This window comes from Oncorhynchus gorbuscha, unplaced genomic scaffold (genome assembly GCF_021184085.1).
Source record: "Oncorhynchus gorbuscha isolate QuinsamMale2020 ecotype Even-year unplaced genomic scaffold, OgorEven_v1.0 Un_scaffold_5801, whole genome shotgun sequence".
Lineage (NCBI taxonomy): Eukaryota > Metazoa > Chordata > Actinopteri > Salmoniformes > Salmonidae > Oncorhynchus > Oncorhynchus gorbuscha.
This window is the reverse complement of record NW_025749525.1, coordinates 1-24,220: the sequence shown is the minus strand read 5'-3', so window position 1 is coordinate 24,220 and position 24,220 is coordinate 1. Positions and strand designations below refer to the sequence as shown.

The window sequence follows — 24,220 nt, the reverse complement described above, 5'->3', positions numbered from 1 at the left end:
AAATCCTCTAGACTCGTAGAGGGGAAACAACTGGAGAAGCGGCCACAGACTGCAGGTCGCCGGGTAGGCGCAGGCCGTAGTCGACTGAGACACCTGCTCACACGCAGCATCTGATGAAGGCACAAAACACGACAGGACAGGGTGATACACAATCACGGCAAAAACACGACAGGACAGGGCGAAACGCAATCACAGCATGGTGAATACAATACAAGGAACCGACGGAACAGGAACGGATCACAAAGGAATAAATAGGGACTCTAATCAGGGAAAGGATCGGGAACAGGTGTGGGAAGACTAAATGATGATTAGGGAATAGGAACAGCTGGGAGCAGGAACGGAACGACAGAGAGAAGAGAGAGCGAGAGAGTGAGAGAGGGAGGGGGAGAGAGAGGGATAGAAGGAGGGAAAGAACCAAACAAGACCAGCAGAGGGAAACGAATAGCATGGGGAGCACAGGGACAAGACATGACAATAAATGACAAACATGACAGTACCCCCCACTCACCGAGCGCCTCCTGGCGCACTCGAGGAGGAATCCTGGCGGCAACGGAGGAAATCATCGATGAGCGAACGGTCCAGCACGTCCCGAGACGGAACCCAACTCCTCTCCTCAGGACCGTAACCCTCCCAATCCACTAGGTATTGGTGACCCCGTCCCCGAGAACGCATGTCCATAATCTTATGTACCTTGTAAATAGGTGCGCTCTCGACAAGGACGGGAGGGGGGAGGGAAGACGAACGGGGGTGCGAAGAAAGGGCTTAACACAGGAGACATGGAAGACAGGATGGACGCGACGAAGATGTCGCGGAAGAAGCAGTCGCACAGCGACAGGATTGACGACCTGGGAGACACGGAACGGACCAATGAACCGCGGAGTCAACTTACGAGAAGCTGTCGTAAGAGGAAGGTTGCGAGTGGAAAGCCACACTCTCTGGCCGCAACAATACCTTGGACTCTTAATCCTGCGTTTATTGGCGGCTCTCACCGTCTGTGCCCTGTAACGGCAAAGTGCAGACCTCACCCTCCTCCAGGTGCGCTCACAACGTTGGACAAACGCTTGAGCGGAGGGAACGCTGGACTCGGCAAGCTGGGATGAGAACAGAGGAGGCTGGTAACCCAGACTACTCTGAAACGGAGATAACCCGGTAGCAGACGAAGGAAGCGAATTGTGAGCGTATTCTGCCCAGGGAGCTGTTCTGCCCAAGACGCAGGGTTTCTGAAAGAAAGGCTGCGTAGTATGCGACCAATCGTCTGATTGGCCCTCTCTGCTTGACCGTTAGACTGGGGATGAAACCCGGAAGAGAGACTGACGGACGCACCAATCAAACGACAGAACTCCCTCCAAAACTGTGACGTGAATTGCGGGCCTCTGTCTGAAACGGCGTCTAACGGGAGGCCATGAATTCTGAATACATTCTCAATAATGATTTGTGCCGTCTCCTTAGCGGAAGGAAGTTTAGCGAGGGGAATGAAATGTGCCGCCTTAGAGAACCTATCGACAACCGTCAGAATCACAGTCTTCCCCGCAGACAAAGGCAGACCGGTAATGAAGTCTAAGGCAATGTGAGACCATGGTCGAGAAGGAATGGGGAGCGGTCTGAGACGACCGGCAGGAGGAGAGTTACCCGACTTAGTCTGCGCGCAGTCCGAACAAGCAGCCACGAAACGGCGCGTGTCACGCTCCTGAGTCGGCCACCAAAAGCGCTGGCGAATAGACGCAAGAGTGCCTCGAACACCGGGATGACCCGCTAACTTGGCAGAGTGAGCCCACTGAAGAACAGCCAGACGAGTGGAAACAGGAACGAAAAGGAGGTTACTAGGACAAGCGCGCGGCGACGCAGTGTGCGTGAGTGCTTGCTTAACCTGTCTTTCAATTCCCCAGACTGTTAACCCGACAACACGCCCATAAGGAAGAATCCCCTCGGGATCAGTAGAAGCCACAGAAGAACTAAACAGACGGGATAAGGCATCAGGCTTGGTGTTCTTGCTACCCGGACGGTAAGAAATCACAAACTCGAAACGAGCGAAAAACAACGCCCAACGAGCTTGACGGGCATTAAGTCGTTTGGCAGAACGGATGTACTCAAGGTTCTTATGGTCTGTCCAAACGACAAAAGGAACGGTCGCCCCCTCCAACCACTGTCGCCATTCGCCTAGGGCTAAGCGGATGGCGAGCAGTTCACGGTTACCCACATCATAGTTGCGCTCAGATGGCGACAGGCGATGAGAAAATAAGCGCAAGGATGAACCTTATCGTCAGACTGGAAGCGCTGGGATAGAATGGCTCCCACGCCTACCTCTGAAGCGTCAACCTCGACAATGAATTGTCTAGTGACGTCAGGAGTAACGAGGATAGGAGCGGACGTAAAACGTTCTTTTAGAAGATCAAAAGCTCCCTGGGCGGAACCGGACCACTTAAAACACGTCTTGACAGAAGTAAGAGCTGTGAGAGGGGCAGCAACTTGACCGAAATTACGAATGAAACGCCGATAGAAATTAGCGAAACCTAAAAAGCGCTGCAACTCGACACGTGACCTTGGAACGGGCCAATCACTGACAGCTTGGACCTTAGCGGAATCCATCTGAATGCCTTCAGCGGAAATAACGGAACCGAGAAAAGTAACGGAGGAGACATGAAAAGAGCACTTCTCAGCCTTTACGTAGAGACAATTCTCTAAAAGGCGCTGTAGAACACGTCGAACGTGCTGAACATGAATCTCGAGTGACGGAGAAAAAATCAGGATATCGTCAAGATAGACAAAAACAAAAATGTTCAGCATGTCTCTCAGAACATCATTAACTAATGCCTGAAAAACAGCTGGCGCATTGGCGAGACCGAACGGCAGAACCCGGTACTCAAAATGCCCTAACGGAGTATTAAACGCCGTTTTCCACTCGTCCCCCTCTCTGATGCGCACGAGATGGTAAGCGTTACGAAGGTCCAACTTAGTAAAGCACCTGGCTCCCTGCAGAATCTCGAAGGCTGATGACATAAGGGGAAGCGGATAACGATTCTTAACCGTTATGTCATTCAGCCCTCGATAATCCACGCAGGGGCGCAGAGTACCGTCCTTCTTCTTAACAAAAAGAACCCCGCCCCGGCCGGAGAGGAAGAAGGCACTATGGTACCGGCGTCAAGAGACACAGACAAATAATCCTCGAGAGCCTTACGTTCGGGAGCCGACAGAGAGTATAGTCTACCTCGAGGAGGAGTGGTCCCCGGAAGGAGATCAATACTACAATCATACGACCGGTGAGGAGGAAGGGAGTTGGCTCGGGACCGACTGAAGACCGTGCGCAGATCATGATATTCCTCCGGCACTCCTGTCAAATCGCCAGGTTCCTCCTGAGAAGTAGGGACAGAAGAAACGGGAGGGATGGCAGACATTAAACACTTCACATGACAAGAAACGTTCCAGGATAGGATAGAATTACTAGACCAATTAATAGAAGGATTATGACATACTAGCCAGGGATGACCCAAAACAACAGGTGTAAACGGTGAACGGAAAATCAAAAAAGAAATAGTCTCACTGTGGTTACCAGATACTGTGAGGGTTAAAGGTAGTGTCTCAAATCTGATACTGGGAAGATGACTACCATCTAAGGCGAACATGGGCGTAGGCTTATCTAACTCTCTGAAAGGAATGTCATGTTTCCGAACCCATGCTTCGTCCATGAAACAACCCTCAGCCCCAGAGTCTATCAAGGCACTACATGTAGCACCCGAACCGGTCCAGCGTAGGTGGACCGACAAAGTAGTACAGGACTTTGATGGAGAGACTTGAGTAGTTGCGCTCACCTGTAGCCCTCCGCTTACAGATGAGCTCTGGCTTTTACTGGACATGAATTAACAAAATGTCCAGCAACTCCACAATAGAGGCACAGGCGGTTGGTAATCCTCCGTTCCCTCTCCTTATTAGAGATGCGAATCCCTCCCAGCTGCATGGGCTCAGTCTCAAAGCCAGAGGGGGGAGATGGTTGCGATGCGGAGCAGGGAAACACCGTTGATGCGAGCTCTCTTCCACGAGCCCGGTGACGAAGATCTACCCGTCGTTCTATGCGGATGGCGAGAGCAATCAAAGAGTCCACATCTGAAGGAACCTCCCGGGAGAGAATCTCATCCTTAACCACTGCGTGGAGTCCCTCCAGAAAACGAGCGAGCAGCGCCGGCTCGTTCCACTCACTAGAGGCAGCAAGAGTGCGAAACTCAATGGAATAATCCGTTATGGACCGTTCACCTTGGCATAAGGAAGCCAGGGCCCTAGAAGCCTCCCCACCAAAAACTGAACGGTCAAAAACCCGAATCATCTCCTCTTTAAAGTTCTGGAAATCGTTAGAGCAAACAGCCCTTGCCTCCCAGATAGCTGTGCCCCATTCTCGAGCCCGGCCAGTAAGGAGTGAAATGACGTAAGCAACCCGAGCTCTCTCTCTAGAGTATGTGTTGGGTTGGAGAGAGAACACAATCTCACACTGCGTGAGAAAGGAGCGGCACTCAGTGGGCTGCCCGGAGTAGCAAGGTGGGTTATTAACCCTAGGTTCTGGAGGCTCGGCAGGCCAGGAAGTAACAGGTGGCACGAGACGTAGACTCTGGAACTGTCCAGAGAGGTCGGAAACCTGAGCAGCCAGGTTTTCCACGGCATGGCGAGCAGCAGACAATTCCTGCTCGTGTCTGCCGAGCATGGCTCCTTGGATCTCGACGGCAGTGTAACGAGCGTCTGAAGTCGCTGGGTCCATTCCTTGGTCGGTTCCTTCTGTCATGCAGGTGAAAGAGGACCCAAACGCGACTTAACAGAAACAGAGTTTATTAAAGTCCAAAACGGAATAACAGAAATCCTCTAGACTCGTAGAGGGGAAACAACTGGAGAAGCGGCCACAGACTGCAGGTCGCTTCGGGTAGGCGCAGGCCGTAGTCGACTGAGACACCTGCTCACACGCAGCATCTGATGAAGGCACAAAACACGACAGGACAGGGTGATACACAATCACGGCAAAAACACGACAGGACAGGGCGAAACGCAATCACAGCATGGTGAATACAATACAAGGAACCGACGGAACAGGAACGGATCACAAAGGAATAAATAGGGACTCTAATCAGGGGAAAGGATCGGGAACAGGTGTGGGAAGACTAAATGATGATTAGGGGAATAGGAACAGCTGGGAGCAGGAACGGAACGACAGAGAGAAGAGAGAGCGAGAGAGTGAGAGAGGGAGGGGGAGAGAGAGGGATAGAAGGAGGGAAAGAACCAAACAAGACCAGCAGAGGGAAACGAATAGCATGGGGAGCACAGGGACAAGACATGACAATAAATGACAAACATGACACCTTGAACATCACTGCTATGAGTACTGGATCAGCTCAGTGGTGAGAAAGCATACACACCTGTTAAGACAGGTCACTTTTGAGTCTTGTTTGAAAGATTACTGTACCTTTCTACCACAGACACACATGTACACTCACCAGCCGCACACCTGCACCCAAACCTCCAAAGTGATTTGTCAGTGCACTATGACGTATGATGAAATAATGTTTGAGAGATAGCAGTCAGAGAAAAGCCAGCTGTTGAGGTAAGTGACAGTTTTCCCTCCAAGGGTACAACTTCTCGACTGGAGTTTCCCACTCAAACCAAAAATACTCTTTACGCTTTCTAAGGCTGATGCCAAAGTCATCCAGGTTTCTTTTATTTTCCATGCAGTTTCCCAATATCCTTCAGCTTTCTGGAAGTAAAACTACAACATTAAACAGAGTATTAGCATTGCACTTGGTGCTCTCTAGGGAGAATCACATTTCCATCTATTGAATTGAAATATAAAAAATACATTCTCACTAAGTTTTAATTATTTAAATTCATAAGATTCATACACTGTATGTTTTTATATAGCACTGATCTCTGTCCTTCTAACTGCAAATGAAGGTACTTTGAACCTTAACACAATAAGCAGTAATGCAAGTCAGTGATAAACCCTTATGGATAAACCACACCTGTTTGTTCGGCTTAATGTTCTCCAAGAGCCCTCATCAAAGTGACTAAGAAGCATACTGCTCATTGTTTGAGAATCCCTGTATCCATGTTGGCAGCAAAAATACTACCAATAGAGAAGTGGTTTATAAAGTTTACACGATGAGTCAGCTTCGTGTGTGATTGTATAATGTTGAACTTTTTTCACGTCTTGTGGGCTTTGCTGTAGGTTTTTACATGAACACTCTTCCTTAACCATTAGTCAACCATCAAATTCTACACTGATTACTGCATGTCTGGACAGCTCTGGGGCGATTTGTGGTCTGAACCACTACGGTGTTTGCCTCCGGAGGTTGTAATAGAACTTTCTCATTTGAGAAATGTTTTCATAAAGAGATGAAACTGATTATAATGAAGAGTTGTTTGATTCCTTTTTTTAATGAGCTCTATGTTTTGATGCCAGATTAAACCAGACACATAACTAAAACAACGATTCCTATCGTAAGGACAGGGAAGAGGATGTGGACTACAATTCAAAAATATTTGACTTCATAAACCTGGCAACTAGGAAATCACCAACTGTAGAAGTTGGCTTATAAACAAGCATAAGCCCAGTGCTTCCTCTCCATTCAAAGTCACAACGTCAATTTATTTGTCTTTGCATTGTTACAGTTCAGTATAATGAGAAGCATTCCTGCACAGGAAATGTGCCAGGAGGATACACTGTATATTTACATTTGTTGGTGAACTACAATGTTTGAACTTGCAAATCTATTCTTGCTCCATGCATTTGTACGTCTGTGAATGGGCTTGCATGGTTCAATCGTCAAGAGCACGATAGTCACAAATTATCCACTATGTATTTTTTGCGGTATATCCTCACAAGTGATTACTCATTGTGTGGCTATACTTATCTCTGTGTCCATGGCAACACCCATCAACTTTCTAAGTCAAGAGTATCTGGAAAAGTCATCAGTGATCTGTGGTAACCCTGTTTCCATAACGACAGTGGGTGTGGCAGCGAACTGCGCAGTGAAGCAAAGCGGAGAAGGATCACTGAAGGACAGCACAGCATGTGTGAGTTTTACTAAAGTGAAAGAAAGATCACAGGTAATATCTATCCTCCAAGAACAGCATAAAAGCTAGCAAGCAGAAGCCACACACACACACACACACACACACATCCTTCGAATAAAGAGCCTCTGTTTTCACTGAACAGGAAATGCTCCTGAATGGGAGTGAGAGAATGTTCCAGCCAAACTGGAGTCAGAATCCCACTTTGAGGGCAATGTTCAAAATGGGCTCAGGGCCATAGCGCTGAGTAAGACCAGGTTTTTCCATCGACACACATGTTATTTATTTCGTTGCCTTTTCTCTCTCAACCTAACTTGGGTAAGAAAAGGGTATGTGAAATGTAAAAGGCGGGGTTGCATTTCAGCAGTTTAGTAATTGTAGAGAGCAATTGCTTTACAATGGCCTTACGTCTCTTACTGTATGTCCTTCAAACACAACTCTGGACCTTGAAGCCAGTTCCAATGCAAATGTTTTCATTGTTCCCCTCTAATCATGGACTGATTTAAACCTGGGACACCAGGTGTGTGCAATTAATTATTAGAATAGAAAAGCAGCAGGTTCCGGCCCTAGTAGGGTAAGAGTTGAACTTGTCAGCGATGACAAGAGTACCAATAGTTGAAACGTTCTACATAAACACCATGTGACGTAAAATCTATTATGGTGGTGGTTGAAAGTGACTGAGTTCAGGAGTAATGGGTTTCATGTTACTGATTTAAACCTGGAACTGTAATCCGTTTCATTACCAGATAAAATATTGTAATCAGATTACAGATACTTTAAAAAAAGTAGATGATTACTTTTAAATTCAGAAAGTATGTTTGTGACAATGTTTTCTCAATGACATTTAAATCAACACTGAAAACAGGTGCAAGTTTAAGTTTGTACGATACGGATCAGTTTTGATATCTACAGGAGTCAAAGATCATACCCCGAAGACATGATAACCTTCCCTGTTTTGGGATATAGTGAGAGGTTAAAATGTCTTGGGGGTATAATCTTGACCCTCTGTAACTTTCTCACTCATGACAATTGGTGCTCCCGAGTGGCGCAGCGGTCTAAGGCACTGCATCTCAATGATTGAGGTGTCACTACAGACACCCTGGTTTGAATCCAGGCTGTATCACAACTGGCAGTGATTGGGAGCCCCATAGAGCGGCGCACAATTGCTCCAGCATCGTCCGGGAAGGCCGTCATTGTAAATAAGAATTGGTTCTTAACAGACTTGTCTATAAAATGAAGGTTCTTAAAGGTTATTTTTACAATTGGAACATTTATTCACGATTCATTCAGGATTATCCGTAATAATAGTAGCATCCACATTAATGTAGAAGTGTTTAAAAACATATTCTTATTTACAATAAAACTGACTCTAACATGACACAACACAATATCTACCATTCATTTCTATTGGGCACAAACAAATCTGAACCACTACCAAAACAGACTGCGAACACATTCAGCAAGTTTGTAGAGTCACAAGTTTTTCATAATTTTTACCCTTACCTTTGTGAGAGAAAAAAAGGTATTACTTGTTAAACAAAATCTCTTTGTCTGATCAATTGTATTAGCATAAAATAATATAATGTATCATTTTTGCATGCAATAGAGTAGTATTTGAATTATTTATTTTATACAGTCATTATTGCTCATCTTTTTCAAGTGTGTCAATAATTTCAGACCCCACTGTACATAGCACATTGATGTGAATCGCACTGCTGCTATCTCATTTAGCTATTTGAGTCTTACGGATTGTGGTTTTTCTGAATGGCTGTGGACATGTGTATTTGAACCCAATAATGGTTGAATTGAAGAAGTTTAAGCTGCCTATCAATCATTGTTTTTTTGTGACCAGTGGACAGCCAGTGAAAATGTGTTCTTGCAACAGCTGCATGCGGATCCCAGCCTATGGAATAACAGTTTGAGGGAGTTCTTTCTTTCTGGTCTTGTGCTCCATACTGTCAACAACAATTTAAGAAGACCACGAGTGGGGCTTTAATTGCTCAATCTAATTTGTGCTGATTAAATAAGAAATAATCCATAGGCCCAATGAACACATGCTCAAACTTGTGCACTATAAATATAGAATAATATCTAAGTGTCACTAACAAAAACCGTAAACATTAAGGCCTATAGCAAATGCAGCATATGGCATACATTTTTCATATGCAAATAGCACCTTCCGGTAGTGCTCAAAGCATGCCATTCCATGACAGAAGCATGTATATGTCAACCATGAGCCAATCAGTCCTCCATGACAGAAGCATGTATATGTTAACCATGAGCCAATCAGTCCTCCATCACAGAAGCATGTATATGTCAACAATGAGCCAATCAGTCCTCAATGACAGAAGCATGTATATGTCAACAATGAGCCAATCAGTCCTCAATGACAGAAGCATGTATATGTCAACAATGAGCCAATCAGTCCTCCTTTGACAGAAGCATGTATATGTCAACAATGAGCCAATCAGTCCTCCATGACAGAAGCATGTATATGTCAACAATGAGCCAATCAGTCCTCCATGACAGAAGCATGTATATGTCAACCATGAGCCAATCAGTCCTCCTTTGACAGAAGCATGTATATGTCAACAATGAGCCAATCAGTCCTCCATGACAGAAGCATGTATATGTCAACAATGAGCCAATCAGTCCTCCATGACAGAAGCATGTATATGTCAACAATGAGCCAATCAGTCCTCCATGACAGAAGCATGTATATGTCAACAATGAGCCAATCAGTCCTCCTTTGACAGAAGCATGTATATGTCAACAATGAGCCAATCAGTCCTCCTTTGACAGAAGCATGTATATGTCAACAATGAGCCAATCAGTCCTCCTTTGACAGAAGCATGTATATGTCAACAATGAGCCAATCAGTCCTCCTTTGACAGAAGCATGTATATGTCAACAATGAGCCAATCAGTCCTCCATGACAGAAGCATGTATATGTCAACAATGAGCCAATCAGTCCTCCTTTGACAGAAGCATGTATATGTCAACAATGAGCCAATCAGTCCTCCATGACAGAAGCATGTATATGTCAACAATGAGCCAATCAGTCCTCCATGACAGAAGCATGTATATGTCAACCATGAGCCAATCAGTCCTCCATGACAGAAGCATGTATATGTTAACCATGAGCCAATCAGTCCTCCATCACAGAAGCATGTATATGTCAACAATGAGCCAATCAGTCCTCAATGACAGAAGCATGTATATGTCAACAATGAGCCAATCAGTCCTCAATGACAGAAGCATGTATATGTCAACAATGAGCCAATCAGTCCTCCTTTGACAGAAGCATGTATATGTCAACAATGAGCCAATCAGTCCTCCATGACAGAAGCATGTATATGTCAACAATGAGCCAATCAGTCCTCCATGACAGCAACATCTATATTTCCATATTTCCAAATTCTATTCTTGAAGATCAAGTAGTATTAAGACTGTGAATCTGACATACTTTGGTTTTTATTTTAAAGATATAGTCTAATCATGTTAATATCTGTAGTAGAAAGCAATGGGAAGAAGTCTACATAACCTGTAGAGTAAAATGCAACATTCATGTATGGCCAGCTTCGTGGGGTGGCAGGGTAGCCTAGTGGTTAGAGCATTGGTTAGAGCATTGGACTAGTAACCGAAAGGTTGCAAGTTCAAACCCCCGAGCTGACAAGGTACAAATCTGTTGTTCTGCCCCTGAACAGGCAGTTAACCCACTGTTCCTAGGCCATCCTAGGTCATTGAAAATAAGAATTTGTTCTTAACTGACTTGCCTAGTTAAATAAAGGTTAAATGAAAATCATTAACATGGCATAAAGTAATTAGTTAAATAAAAATTGTAAAGGGGAAGTAATCAGATTACATGAAAGAGTTTGGGTAATCCAGAAAGTTATGTTACTGATTACAATTCTGGACAGTTAACTAGTAACTAACTGTAACTGATTAGATTTAAAAAGTAACCTACCCAACCCTGGAAAATGAAAATGTGGGCTTTGCATGAAAACAGATATTTTACCACAGTGAATTTGATATCCTCACTAAAGAATAACGCTTATGAAAGCACCATGAGTGAATCAGTCCTTCTAAATATGTCAAAAATGTTCCACGAAAAGGAGTAAACAATAATATGTGAGTTATTTTGCTAACGAGGATGGAAGTGGTGATTCAATCTCCACCCCCTGATTCTAAACCACTTCATTGGACTAAAAACACTTGTGACATGAGGGAGTTGCATAAATTCTGAAACACACTCAGCCACAACCAGACCCAGACACACCCTTTCTAGGTCTTTCTGAGGGAGGGGGTCAAAGGTTGAGAAATATATTTCTAACTGCCACACAGAGTTTAAAGGCCCATCATTACAATCATCTCTGTGTAAACTGGTATGTGTGTAAAACGACCACGCCACATAAATTAAAATGAGTCGACTCTTCAGTAACGCAGGAGGTGTTAGCTAATAGATACCAGCATAAGACAACATGTAAACACAGTTAATGAAGTAATCTTCTTGACGTGCACTGGATGGGGAGGGACAGACTGTAAATAAGTACATTTACATTTACATTTAAGTCATTTAGCAGACGCTCTTATCCAGAGCGACTTACAAATTGGTGCATTCACCTTATGACATCCAGTGGAACAGCCACTTTACAATAGTGCATCTACATATTTTAAGGGGGGTGAGAAGGATTACTTTATCCTATCCTAGGTATTCCTTAAAGAGGTGGGGTTTCAGGTGTCTCCGGAAGGTGGTGATTGACTCCGCTGTCCTGGCGTCGTGAGGGAGTTTGTTCCACCATTGGGGAGCCAGAGCAGCGAACAGTTTTGACTGGGCTGAGCGGGAACTGTACTTCCTCAGTGGTAGGGAGGCGAGCAGGCCAGAGGTGGATGAACGCAGTGCCCTTATTTGGGTGTAGGGCCTGATCAGAGCCTGGAGGTACTGAGGTGCCGTTCCCCTCACAGCTCCGTAGGCAAGCACCATGGTCTTGTAGCGGATGCGAGCTTCAACTGGAAGCCAGTGGAGAGCGGAGGAGCCGGGGTGACGTGAGAGAACTTGGGAAGGTTGAACACTAGACGGGCTGCGGCGTTCTGGATGAGTTGAAGGGGTTTAATGGCACAGGCAGGGAGCCCAGCCAACAGCGAGTTGCAGTAATCCAGACGGGAGATGACAAGTGCCTGGATTAGGACCTGCGCCGCTTCCTGTGTGAGGCAGGGTCGTACTCTGCGGATGTTGTAGAGCATGAACCTACAGGAACGGGCCACCGCCTTGATGTTAGTTGAGAACGACAGGGTGTTGTCCAGGATCACGCCAAGGTTCTTAGCGCTCTGGGAGGAGGACACAATGGAGTTGTCAACCGTGATGGCGAGATCATGGAACGGGCAGTCCTTCCCGGGAGGAAGAGCAGCTCCGTCTTGCCGGGTTCAGCTTGAGATGGTGATCCGTCATCCACACTGATATGTCTGCCAGACATGCAGAGATGCGATTCGCCACCTGGTCATCAGAAGGGGGAAAGGAGAAGATTAATTGTGTGTCGTCTGCATAGCAATGATAGGAGAGACCATGTGAGGTTATGACAGAGCCAAGTGACTTGGTGTATAGCGAGAATAGGAGAGGGCCTAGAACAGAGCCCTGGGGGACACCAGTGGTGAGAGCGCATGGTGAGGAGACAGATTCTCGCCACGCCACCTGGTAGGAGCGACCTGTCAGGTAGGACGCAATCCAAGTGTGGGCCACGCCGGAGATGCCCAACTCGGAGAGGGTGGAGAGGAGGATCTGATGGTTCACAGTATCGAAGGCAGCCGATAGGTCTAGAAGGATGAGAGTAGATAGGTGTTGTTACCATAAATACTTGACTGACACCTTTGAGTCCAAATTAGGAACCAATAGGTCAACTGTTTTGATAGCAATAGGGTCACTAGTAGTTAGTTCCCAACAAAGTGTTATAAGGTGGAGTTTGTATAAATATCTCACACTTCTATGTCTCATGCATTGACAACAGCGTATCGATATTGTCACTCAGCAGAGCATTACAGTCACACAGATTACAGCATTACAGTCACACAGCTCACAGCATTACAGTCACACAGCTCACGGCATTACAGTCACACAGCTCACGGCATTACAGTCACACAGCTCACGGCATTACAATCACACAGCTCACAGCATTACAGTCATTCAGCTCACAGCATTACAGTCACACACCTCACAGCATTTCAGTCATTCAGCTCACAGCATTACAGTCACACAGCTCACAGCATTACAGTCACACAACTCACAGCATTACAGTCACACAACTCACAGCATTACAGTCGCACAGATCACAGCATTACAGTCACACAGATCACAGCATTACAGTCACACAGATCACAGCATTACAGTCACACAACTCACAGCATTACAGTCACACAGCTCACAGCATTACAGTCACACAGCATTACAGTCACACAACTCACAGCATTACAGTCATTCAGCTCACAGCATTACAGTCACACAGCATTACAGTCACACAACTCACAGCATTACAGTCACACAACTCACAGCATTACAGTCACACAAATCACAGCATTGCAGTCACACAGATCACAGCATTACAGTCACACAACTCACAGCATTACAGTCACACAGATCACAGCATTCCAGTCACACACTTGGATCTATTTCAAGTGAGTGAGAGAGTTAAATAATGTATTTCTCAAGGTTGCCATGGCAATAACACAGACAAGAGATCCGTTGGTGGGACAAGAGGGGATGGAGCGCATGGAGTGTTTGGCTCAAGGAGCCGTGACTCACTCTCTGAGAATGAAGAGGAAAGGTGAGGAGGGGCAACAGTGCCAAGGCATTGTGTACTTGGTAAGTAATAAAAAGCATTATCCAAATGATCACACCCAACAGAAACATATGTAAAAACAGTAGCCAAATGATCGCCTCTCTTGAAATGGCATATACCCTGATAAAAATGCTGGTATTTTCATGCTGAAAAGATAACCATACTCAGTAATTGTTAGATAGCCATAGTAAGGTATTTGTTGTGGAAAGGCAGCACATATTGCTACATCAGGAAGTACAATTGGGGTAATCAGTGGCGATTTTAGCATGTAAATCTTGGTGGGGAAAACTCCCCCCAAAATATTTATGCATGCCAGCAAAGCCACTACACAACGCAACACCAAACAATACATTAATTGGACTATAACAGTGACAAACAGTGCCCACAAACTCTTAGGGCCTACATAAATATTTTCCAACAGCAGTCCCTAAACCTTACCACTGCTACACGGACTGTCAGTGGAGCCTTCATTCAGCCTTATTTATTGGCTTTAAAAACAAACATTGCTGATATGGCTGACTTTCTTAAACAAATGTGTTTTTACTGACAATTGAGATCTACAAACTATGACATAAGGGAGGACGAGGCTAAGAGGCAATCCGTACTTTCCAATAAGACTTAATGAGCGAGCTAGGACAGACGTAGTCAATATAACTATTTGTTCAGCACTTTTGAAATGTACAGCGACAGAACTTCAGAACATGGGCCTTTCTTACAGTATTCTCCCTATACCCCAAGTCAAAACTGTAGGGTAAATAAAGGGGGCATATAAGCAGACAATGAAAGCTTTGACAATATTCGATGATGACATTTCTTTAAAACAGGCTAGAGGCTACATGTGCACCACCAAGTCAGAACAGTAGATTAAATTATGAGGGGAAAAGGGACCAAATTAAGGTGAGGCACATGGGCTACTGACAGCTTACTACACAACATACCGTTAGTATTACATTCTTAGCTACAGGATACATATTTCTCTGGCATATTACATAATTTATGCAGCAGCATATAAGACATTGTTGGACAAATGACCACCTCCACGGCAAGTGGGGAGCTGGCACAGGACGCACTGGTGCGTAAAGGCGCACTGAGGACACCGTGCGTAAAGCCGGCGCAGGATGTACTGGACCCTGGAGGCGTACAGGAGACCAGGAGCGCTGAGCCGGCACAACCCGTCCTGGACAGATACCCACTTTAGCACGACAAGTGCGAGGCTGGCACAGAACGCACCGGGCTGTGGAGGCACACTGAAGACACGGTGCGTAGAATGGAAAACATGGCACCTAAACGGTGACCAACTCCACACGGTAAGTACAGGGAGTTGGTTCTGGTTCCCACCTTGGCTCCCCCAACCACCCCGTGCCCCCCCTCAAATTATTTTTTGAGGCTGCCTCTCGGGCTTCCATCGTGGCCGCGAATCCCGGTGTCGTCGTTGTTATTCCTTCGCTGCCTCCGCCTGCTTCCATGGCAGGCTTTCGTATCTTGCCAAGACTTCCTCCTAAGTCCAGGACATTCTCTACTCGACCACTTCCAAAGACCAGGATGCCATTTCCTCCCGGGCACGCTGCTTGGTCCAGTTGTGGTGGGATATTCTGTCACGATCGTCTGTGGACCAAGGCGCAGTGTGCGTAGAGTTCCACATGTTTTAATAAATGAAACTCACCAAAAACAATACAGCGCATATGAACCGTGTAGTAAATGCAGTGTTCACAGGCACTACACAAAAACACGATCCCACACACAACAAGTGGAAAAAGGCTGCCTAAATCTGATCCCCAATCAGAGACAACGATAGACAGCTGCCCCTGATTGGGATCCATACCAGGCCAACATAGAAAAGGAAAAACTAGACTACCCACTAGACTACCCACCCTAGTCACACCCTTGTTGAGCTGTGCTCACTTGAACAGGAAGGTGGCTCGGCGGTCCTTTGTGGGCAAATTTTGTCATCAACTTTGTCATCAGCCTGTCATTCTCTGCATTTATGGTGCTTTCAAGACAACTGAGAACTCTGAAAAAAACAATGTTGAATCATGACGCTAGTGATCTACAGGTCAGAGCTCTAGCAAGAAGCCCGGTTTCCGACTTGGAATTCCAAGTTGGAATACTGTTCAAAATGTTTTTTCCCAGTCAGAGCTTGTTTCTTTCAGAGTTCACAGTTGTCTTGAACTCACTGAAGTCTGAGATTTCCCAGTTCCGATTTTCCAGTTGTTTTGAACACAGCAGAAGTCTTGCTGAATTGACAGTACGGCCAATGTTGAATGTTTACCCTTTTAAGCTTGGAAAAGAGACACTTAAACCCAGACTTGGACCACACATTCACTCCACTGAATTGCAGGATAGTGATTGCTTTGCAATGCTTGCAATTAGACACTGATTTCTTCAAAATCACTCACTGTTGAATTGGCAATTTGCAATTTATAGTGTAATGTTTATGTCCAATGGTCGATGAGTACCGATACGTTTTATCTATAATTTATCTTCATATGATCAAGGATTAAAAAGGATTTCCCAGTAAATTGTCGACTTGATTCATGATGATGATTGCTAGCTAAGATTTTGAAAGTATGATGTTGACAAGATCAGTCCAATCATATAACGTGATTTGACATCATTTTATCTGTGGCCAATGACCTTGAGCCTTCTTGAACGGGCACTTCTTATTTAACTCTATCGACAGCACTTGGAGGTGACTAGTGTCCTCATGAGTGACAGAACACTGAGCCAATCACGGTGCAACTAGAGAACATTACCAGCCCCTCGCTCTGTATTTTCGGCTGGCTGACCCACCCCACAGAAAGCACTGAGCTGCTGAAACACCTGCATTTTGGAGCTGCCTTACTCAAGAAAGCAAAAACAGACCATGTTTGTATACTGTACGGCTCAATGATATCCTTTTTGTACATTGTTTGCAAACTGATATGCGACACATATTAATGCCAAAATAACATGCAAAACAGGCAAACCTCCCCCAAAAATGTATATATATTTTTTTATTGCTAAACAGGTGGTGCTCAAAACAGGTGAATGACAGGTCGCCATCGTGGGTAATCAATATTACAAGCGCAACTGCACATGTATATCTGATTGGTGTTATCTGGTAAGACAAAGGTATATTTGCCTGCAACTTTAAGGAGGATTCAGTAGATCACAACCCAGTAAACCATCATCACCTTATAACCATGATATTCTAACATGGGTTTCTGTAACATGCTGTGAGACATAGAGGAATGCATGCAGCCTCAGGCCTTGCTCCAAACCACAACAACAAGCCCCATTGGGTGAATAGCTCGAACACCTAGCTGGTTGATGTCCCTGTTTCTAGGAATAACTGGTTTGTGCTGAGAGATAACATTGGCTGATTGAGAGCATGATGGTTCAAATCATGATTGTTTAAGTAAAAGTATAAAGCTTCTATGAGGTCAATAATATAAAAAAGGTGTCTGTGATATCAGGACAAGCCTACTAGCAGCTTCATTACAACCCTGAGTAGCCCAGGCTCATTACGTTCATGGTAGGCAAGGCATCCTGTTTCACACCTTCAGTACAGTATCTAACTGGACCTGTCTGCAATCAGGTGCTGAATTAAAGAGCAGCACAGTGATCAACAGTTCTGCTGTGTACTTGACCTATATTCCATGAGGTTTACTGGCAAGCTTCTAATCCCTTGTCTTGGAACACATTTGACTATGTAAAGCTATGTAGAGGTGATCCTGTTCAACTACATGACAGTTTGTATAACCAGCTGTTATCATATTTCCCCTCAGGCTTTAGCACTCCAACAGGTCCACTCCAACAGGTCCCTTATGCTCTACCCCCCACCATGTTTTTACAAACAGGGTTCATATGCCAGGTAATCATTTGGTCAGAAACAGAAAAAAGTATTCTGTTACACTGTACTACTCCTCCCTCTTCTCCCTTCACCCAGAGCCTGCCCAATGAGAGTTAGCCCTTTGGCCCCTCCCACTGGGACGGCTCTTAAAACCAGTACTGTAACATTCTCTGTCTATCCACTCAGGTTTCCCAGCACTCCAGACAAGCCTGCCTGCCACTCTGTCTCGCCCCTCAGTGTCCTTTACTCACCAACCGCTCAAGACCAGCCAGGATGTCGGTCAGGAAAACTACCAGCTACACCGTCAGTCCTCTTCCTCTGGGGCAGCCCCTCGCAGCTTCAGCAGCATGTCCCTACTCTGGACCCAGCCAGGGGCCTCTCGCCAGAGCTACAGCGCCCGTAGCTCCTTTGGAGGGGCCAACAGGGGCATGGGAGGTGGGTTCGGGGCCGGTGGTGGAGGCGGCAGCTACATTTCCAGCTCCTCTGCCTATGGAGTGGCATGGGCCTGGGGATGGGGATGGGTATGGGTATGGGTATGGGTGGTGGCGTTCATGCCCCCATCACCGCTGTCAGGTGAACAGAGCCTGCTAGCCCCCTCAACCTGGAGATCGACCCCAACATCCAGATCGTCCGCACCAATGAGAAAGAACAGATCAAGGGTCTCAACAACCGCTTCGCCTCCTTCATTGATAAGGTCAGTAGTGGTAACCTGTCCCTGTCTATCCGTCTGTCTGTATTTCTATCTGTGTCTATCAATATCTCTGACAATGTACTTTGCCATGAGCTTAAACTGCGATAAAACTTTAGACTTTGAATGAAAAGGGAAGTACAGAGTACAGACAATCTGTGGGATTTTATGAATCTATCTCTATTAGCTATTACAATGCTGAGGTGTCTGTTGTGTAATGAACGTGGAACAGTGGAGAATATCTATAGAAAAGTCCACGTTGTGAAATGCTGGTACACGCCGTGGGAGATCTATTACAGTGTGTTAGGTTGAATACACGCACAAGCAAAGTCATCAGCTTGGAAAAGGAAGAAACCTTGACTTGTCTGAGACTGAACGCAGTCAAGCAAACTGCTTGTGCTAGTTTTCTATGGGGTCTCAAGAATTCACATCTAATGGTTTTGCAGTAATTGTCCTTTTATATGATGAAAACAGAAGTGCAGCAGGGTGGGGTGGGGGAGAGTTTCTACAGAAGGGTGTGTCTGTCTCTGGTTAGAGTAGCTAGTGATCTGGTTTACCTTGGGAATGGCTGCCTGCTCTACCCCTGCGGAGGGGTGTGGACTGCCCCTGTGGAGGGTGCAGCCCTGCCCCTGTGGAAGGGTGTGGCCCTGCCCCTGCGGAGGGGTGTGTGGCCGCCCCTGCCTGCTGGACACTCAAAAGGTCACACTCCTGGAACACAGACAGGACCATTTTATCATCACCATCATTGTTACGTTTACATACTTTTTATATTCTTAACAAGTCTTGGAACAATGGAATGAAATTCAATGAAAGGGGTAGTCTATACGAAAACATGGAGGGCAACATCGGAACACGGTCAAACATCAATACATAACATTTAAAAGTGATAGCAATGTTTCATATTGCTTTAGTTTTTAATTGATGCCTGGGGGCGTTTTCTTAATAGCTTCTCTACTGACTTATCTGTCCCATATGCTTTAGCCTGCACCACTGGGTTCATATTTAAAAAGGGCAGCTGGCTAACACCAGTGGATTGGTTACATACCAAGGAACAAAACGAATCAGAAAGGGGTTTTACCACTGCATGTTTTTAAAGGGAATAGATAATAGTTTGCAGATGGCCCCTCCTTTTTAATCTTGTGATAACAATTCCCTTTCCTACTTATTTCTAAGTATTGACTCTAATTGCAGTTGAGGCAGCCATTTTATGATCATTCCAGGGGCTCAGTCAGGAGCAATGTCCACTGACAGCCATCTATTTATTTATTTGATCCCCCTATTATTGATGAGCCAACATCCTCTCCCCCTCCCCCATTACACCTACCTGTATACTGCAGTTAAATATTTACCTTCTAGTTGGTTGGATTGGCTTTGTCACGTTCCTCTCAATTCTCTCTCAGGCGGGTGGTCGCCACACCCCCCGACCGCGCCCTTTTAAAACAGGAAAAACATGAAGGACGTCTACATAACTCTATCCCCAGCTCTTTCCATCTCCCCTCTGCCTCCTGTCAGGATGCACATCATACTTTCCTTGGAAAAATGGTTTGCTAGGTCTATCCTCAAAACATCCGTCCCCACAAGCTCCAAACACTAATTTAAACAATAAACACCCTAATTTCTCCATCGGAGGATTAGAAAGTTCACATGAGGATGACATGAGGATAGTCATGGATGAGTCATGTTAACCCACCATCGATGTTCCTTTTATGGTGCCCTTTAATGGGAGAACAGAGAAAAGTCCAGAAGTGGAACAATAAATTGTGATATTTTGATAAACTGGTGATCAATGTGCTTATCAAATTAATCAACATCTACCCCTCTTACACAACACACAGGTACGCTTCCTGGAACAGCAGAACAAGATGCTGGAGACCAAGTGGAACCTCCTCCAGGGACAGACCACCACCCGCTCCAACATCGACGCCATGTTCGAGGCTTACATCTCCAACCTGCGAGACAGCTGGGCGGTCTGGGCAACGACAAGATGAAGCTTGAGGCTGACCTGCACAACATGCAGGGCCTGGTGGAGGACTTCAAGAACAAGTGAGTTCGCCCCATTCATGTCTCTGTCTTCAATTTAACAGATGTCGTCAGCCACATTTTCAGAAAAGACTTTGCTTGGGCCTCTGCCTGGCCAGGATATAGTACCATTGGAGGGGTGCAGTAAAGGATCAGGGGAAAGCCTGCTAGTAGAGGGGAGTTTTTGATTTAATCAGTAACACAGGACACACCAGTATTGTGTAATCTCAGTACTATAGATGGACAACAACTATAGTCCATCCTCTTCACATCGTAGTGATTACTACACTGAACTGGCATGTCCTGGAGGAAACATTAGATTTTACTTGACTGGAGGTGAAAGTCATTTAGATGACTGGATGTCTTTCAGCTTCGCTTACACAGATTGTTGCATCATGGCAACGGAACACACACCAGTGCACCAATCTGTCAGTCCTGACAAATGATATGAGCACATTAGCAGTCTGTGTCCTCAGGGGAAATTGCACAAAATAAAGAAACACCTCACAATCTCCGCCCAGATTGAAGTGTGCAGAGTAGAAAACGATTCCCAGAGGCATAGTTGTTGTGAACGCAGCATTCATGCCCCCTAGTGTGAAAACGGTATATTAACTCTATTACTATACCGTAATAATAAATAGTTACAATTATGACATTGAAATATATTAAATCAAATGTCAAATATATTCATATCTGAACTAAAGCTAACATTGCTCACAATCTTCTCCCCAGGTATGAAGATGAGATCAACAAGCGCACCAGTGTGAAAAACGACTTTGTGCTGATCAAGAAGGTTTAGCTACTTAAGTTTTTATCCACAGTTTTTCTGGCTTTGTTTTGTTGTCATCTTGTCAACTTGTTAACGTATGGATTGTGGATGTTCCTCTCAGGATGTGGACGAGGCCTACATGAACAAGGTTGAGTTGGAGGCTGGTTGGAGAGCCTAACAGATGAAATCAACTTCCTGAGGCAGATCTATGAGGAGGTATGGCACTGAGCTCATCACTTAGCTGCTTCCTGTTTACATTACTCCATAACAGTTGAGTTCAAAACAAATACTCAAGCCATAACCTTATATAATGTATCTGACTCCACATATCTACCCTAATCTGCCAGTCAATTATTATGACTCTTCGGATCTTATTTAGGATGATATTGACTCTTCAGTTCTTAATACTATGATATTTTTGACTCTTCAGTCCTTAATTAGACACTCATTCATTATAACCAGATGTGTTATTGGCGGCCAACAATCGCCTGATTTGTTTTTTCTTTTATTTATTTAGCGGCTGAGCTATGGCATATGGTGTGTATGTTGTATACACTGGAATGGGTCTTCTCATGCTGGATCTGCGTTTTACTGACATCTGTTAGGCATCTTGACTTTGAAGTCAAACTGCTAGAATCAATCTGGTTGGTTTTTCATCTCCTGGGGTAGACTGAAGTCTGAAAGTCTTGTCTGTAATAGGGCCAAGTGTTTGATGGTCTCTCTCTCTCTCTCTCTCTCTCTCTCTCTCTCTCTCTCTCTCTCTCTCTCTCTCTCTCTCTCTCTCCTCCTTCTCTCTCCAGGAGCTGCGTGAGCTGCAGGGCCAGATCAAGGACACCTCAGTGGTGGTTGAGATGGACAACAGAAATGAACCTGGACATGGACTCCCATTGGCGGCTGAAGTGCGTGCAGTATGAGGACATCGCCCAGCAAGAGGCCGGGCTGAGGCGAGACATGGTACAAGAGCAAGATAGTAATGGGCTCACTCTATAGTAGATAAACATGGTTCTCCCTTTGGCATCTATGTTTTCGGGGCTGCTAATAGCCTTTCAGTACACTGAAAAGGTTGATGTAAAGTCACGTGTTTTCCACACCGACCATGAATCACTAACGAACCCTCTTCTTTCTTCCTGTTGGATGTTTAGTATGAGGAGATGCAGACATCTGCCACCAGATATGGAGATGACCTGCGATCCACCAAGACAGAGATCGCTGATCTGAACCGCATGATCCAGAGACTGCAGTCTGAGATCGACTCGGTCAAGGGACAGGTACACAACCAAGACTCTCAGTGCTAATAAAGTACAATCTTATCTTAAGTGTTAGATTTGTGGCATGTAGACTCACGTGATGTTGACAGAATATACTATTTTCCAAAGGCATTTGATTATAAGCAGAAATGATGACATGCCGTGTCTTCGTCTTGTGTTAGCGTGCCAACCTGGAGAACCAGATCGCCGAGGCTGAGGAGCGCGGGGAGATGGCGGTGAAGGACGCCAAGCTCCGCATCAGGGACCTGGAGGATGCTCTCCAGAGAGCCAAGCAGGACATGGCCCGGCAGATCAGAGAATACCAGGAGCTGATGAATGTCAAACTGGCCCTGGACATTGAGATCGCCACCTACAGGAAGCTGCTGGAGGGAGAGGAGGACAGGTGAGATATAACCATGAAAATAGTACACGTCAGCTTGAAAGTACAGTATTATATAGCAATGAAAATACTGTATATTACCAGAAACTAACATTTTCAATTTGTCTTCTTTTCACAACCAGGATAGCAACTGGTATTCAGTCCATCAACATCTCCAAACAGAGCTGTAAGTACATGCCTTCCTCACACCATTTAGCAGACACATTTATCAAAATAAAACCCAGTGTTTTTCACCTTCTGTTTTGTGGTGCATTTAAAAACATCCATGATATTCATGTTAAGCCAACCTGTAGTCACCAGCTGTCTCTCTCTGTGTCACCTTACAGCAAGCTACAACTCCTTCCCTATGGAGAGTGCTAACAGCACCTACAGCAGTGGCTACTCCAGTGGTTTCGGCGGTGGTTTCGGTGGTGGTTACGGCAGTGGATACGGCGGTGGATACAGTGGCAGCAACTACAGCTCCGGTAGCGGCTACGGTGGCGGCAGCACCTCCAACGTCACCACCCAGAACAAGAAGAGTGTCGTCATCAAGATGATCGAGACCAAGGACGGAAAAGTTGTCTCCGAGTCCTCCGAAGTGGTTGATGATTGAGCGGCTGGATAATGCCCTCTTGTCTACTCTCTTGATCACCATTCCACTACAGTGTAACAATTAAAGTCAAAGGCAAACAATGTTACATGAGCACAAATATAAATGTGGCTGTTAAGCAATAAACAGTTTAATCAACCAAAGGAATTTTAAAGGGGACCACAGAATATTTTTCTTTGTTCATACTGTATGTCTTATGCCACCTTTTCTAATTCTGTACTAAAACTAAATGCTTGCAGGAAGTGTAGCAAAATGAAGTTGCAACTTGTAGAACATTCTGTCCAAACCTCTGCAACCCTGATAACTGTAAAGAGGGCCATTCTCTGAGTTCAGTGGCATGAAATGGATGATAATGTGGTCTGTCCATGACAACCGGTGCTCAGAGTGGGTGTGAATGTTGACAGTGCAGCACCAGTGTTCTTGGTCAACCTGTCTAAAATGTCTGCTATGCTAGATAGTAGTGCATGTCTTCCCTGTTGTGTTCTGTTGGACCCCAAAGAAGCTTCCCACCGTTGCCTGAGGTGCTGTTTTTGCTACCAAACAATTAAATGTGTTTTTACTGAAAACTTATTTTGTTGTGTGAGTTTCACGTCTTTATTCCTGCACGCTCAAATTCTTGTAAAAGTTTCTCCCAACATGGGTTTCGTACATAGTCTCAGTCGATATGAAGTCAGTACTGAGATAATGCTGGTAAAACTGAAAAGGAAGGAGACAGAGAATCATCCAGTGGTAGTAAAGGAGAAGATACGCATTGAGGGCGATGTGCAGAGCACCTAAACAAACAACTTCTCACCTGCACACAAGC

At 45.3% G+C, this 24,220-nt stretch overlaps 1 pseudogene; it reads left to right on the top strand.

Annotated features, from left to right (window-relative positions):
- The first annotated feature begins 17,976 nt into the window (after positions 1-17,976).
- LOC124029222 lies at positions 17,977-23,547 on the top strand (annotated as a pseudogene).
- Positions 23,548-24,220: the final 673 nt, after the last annotated feature.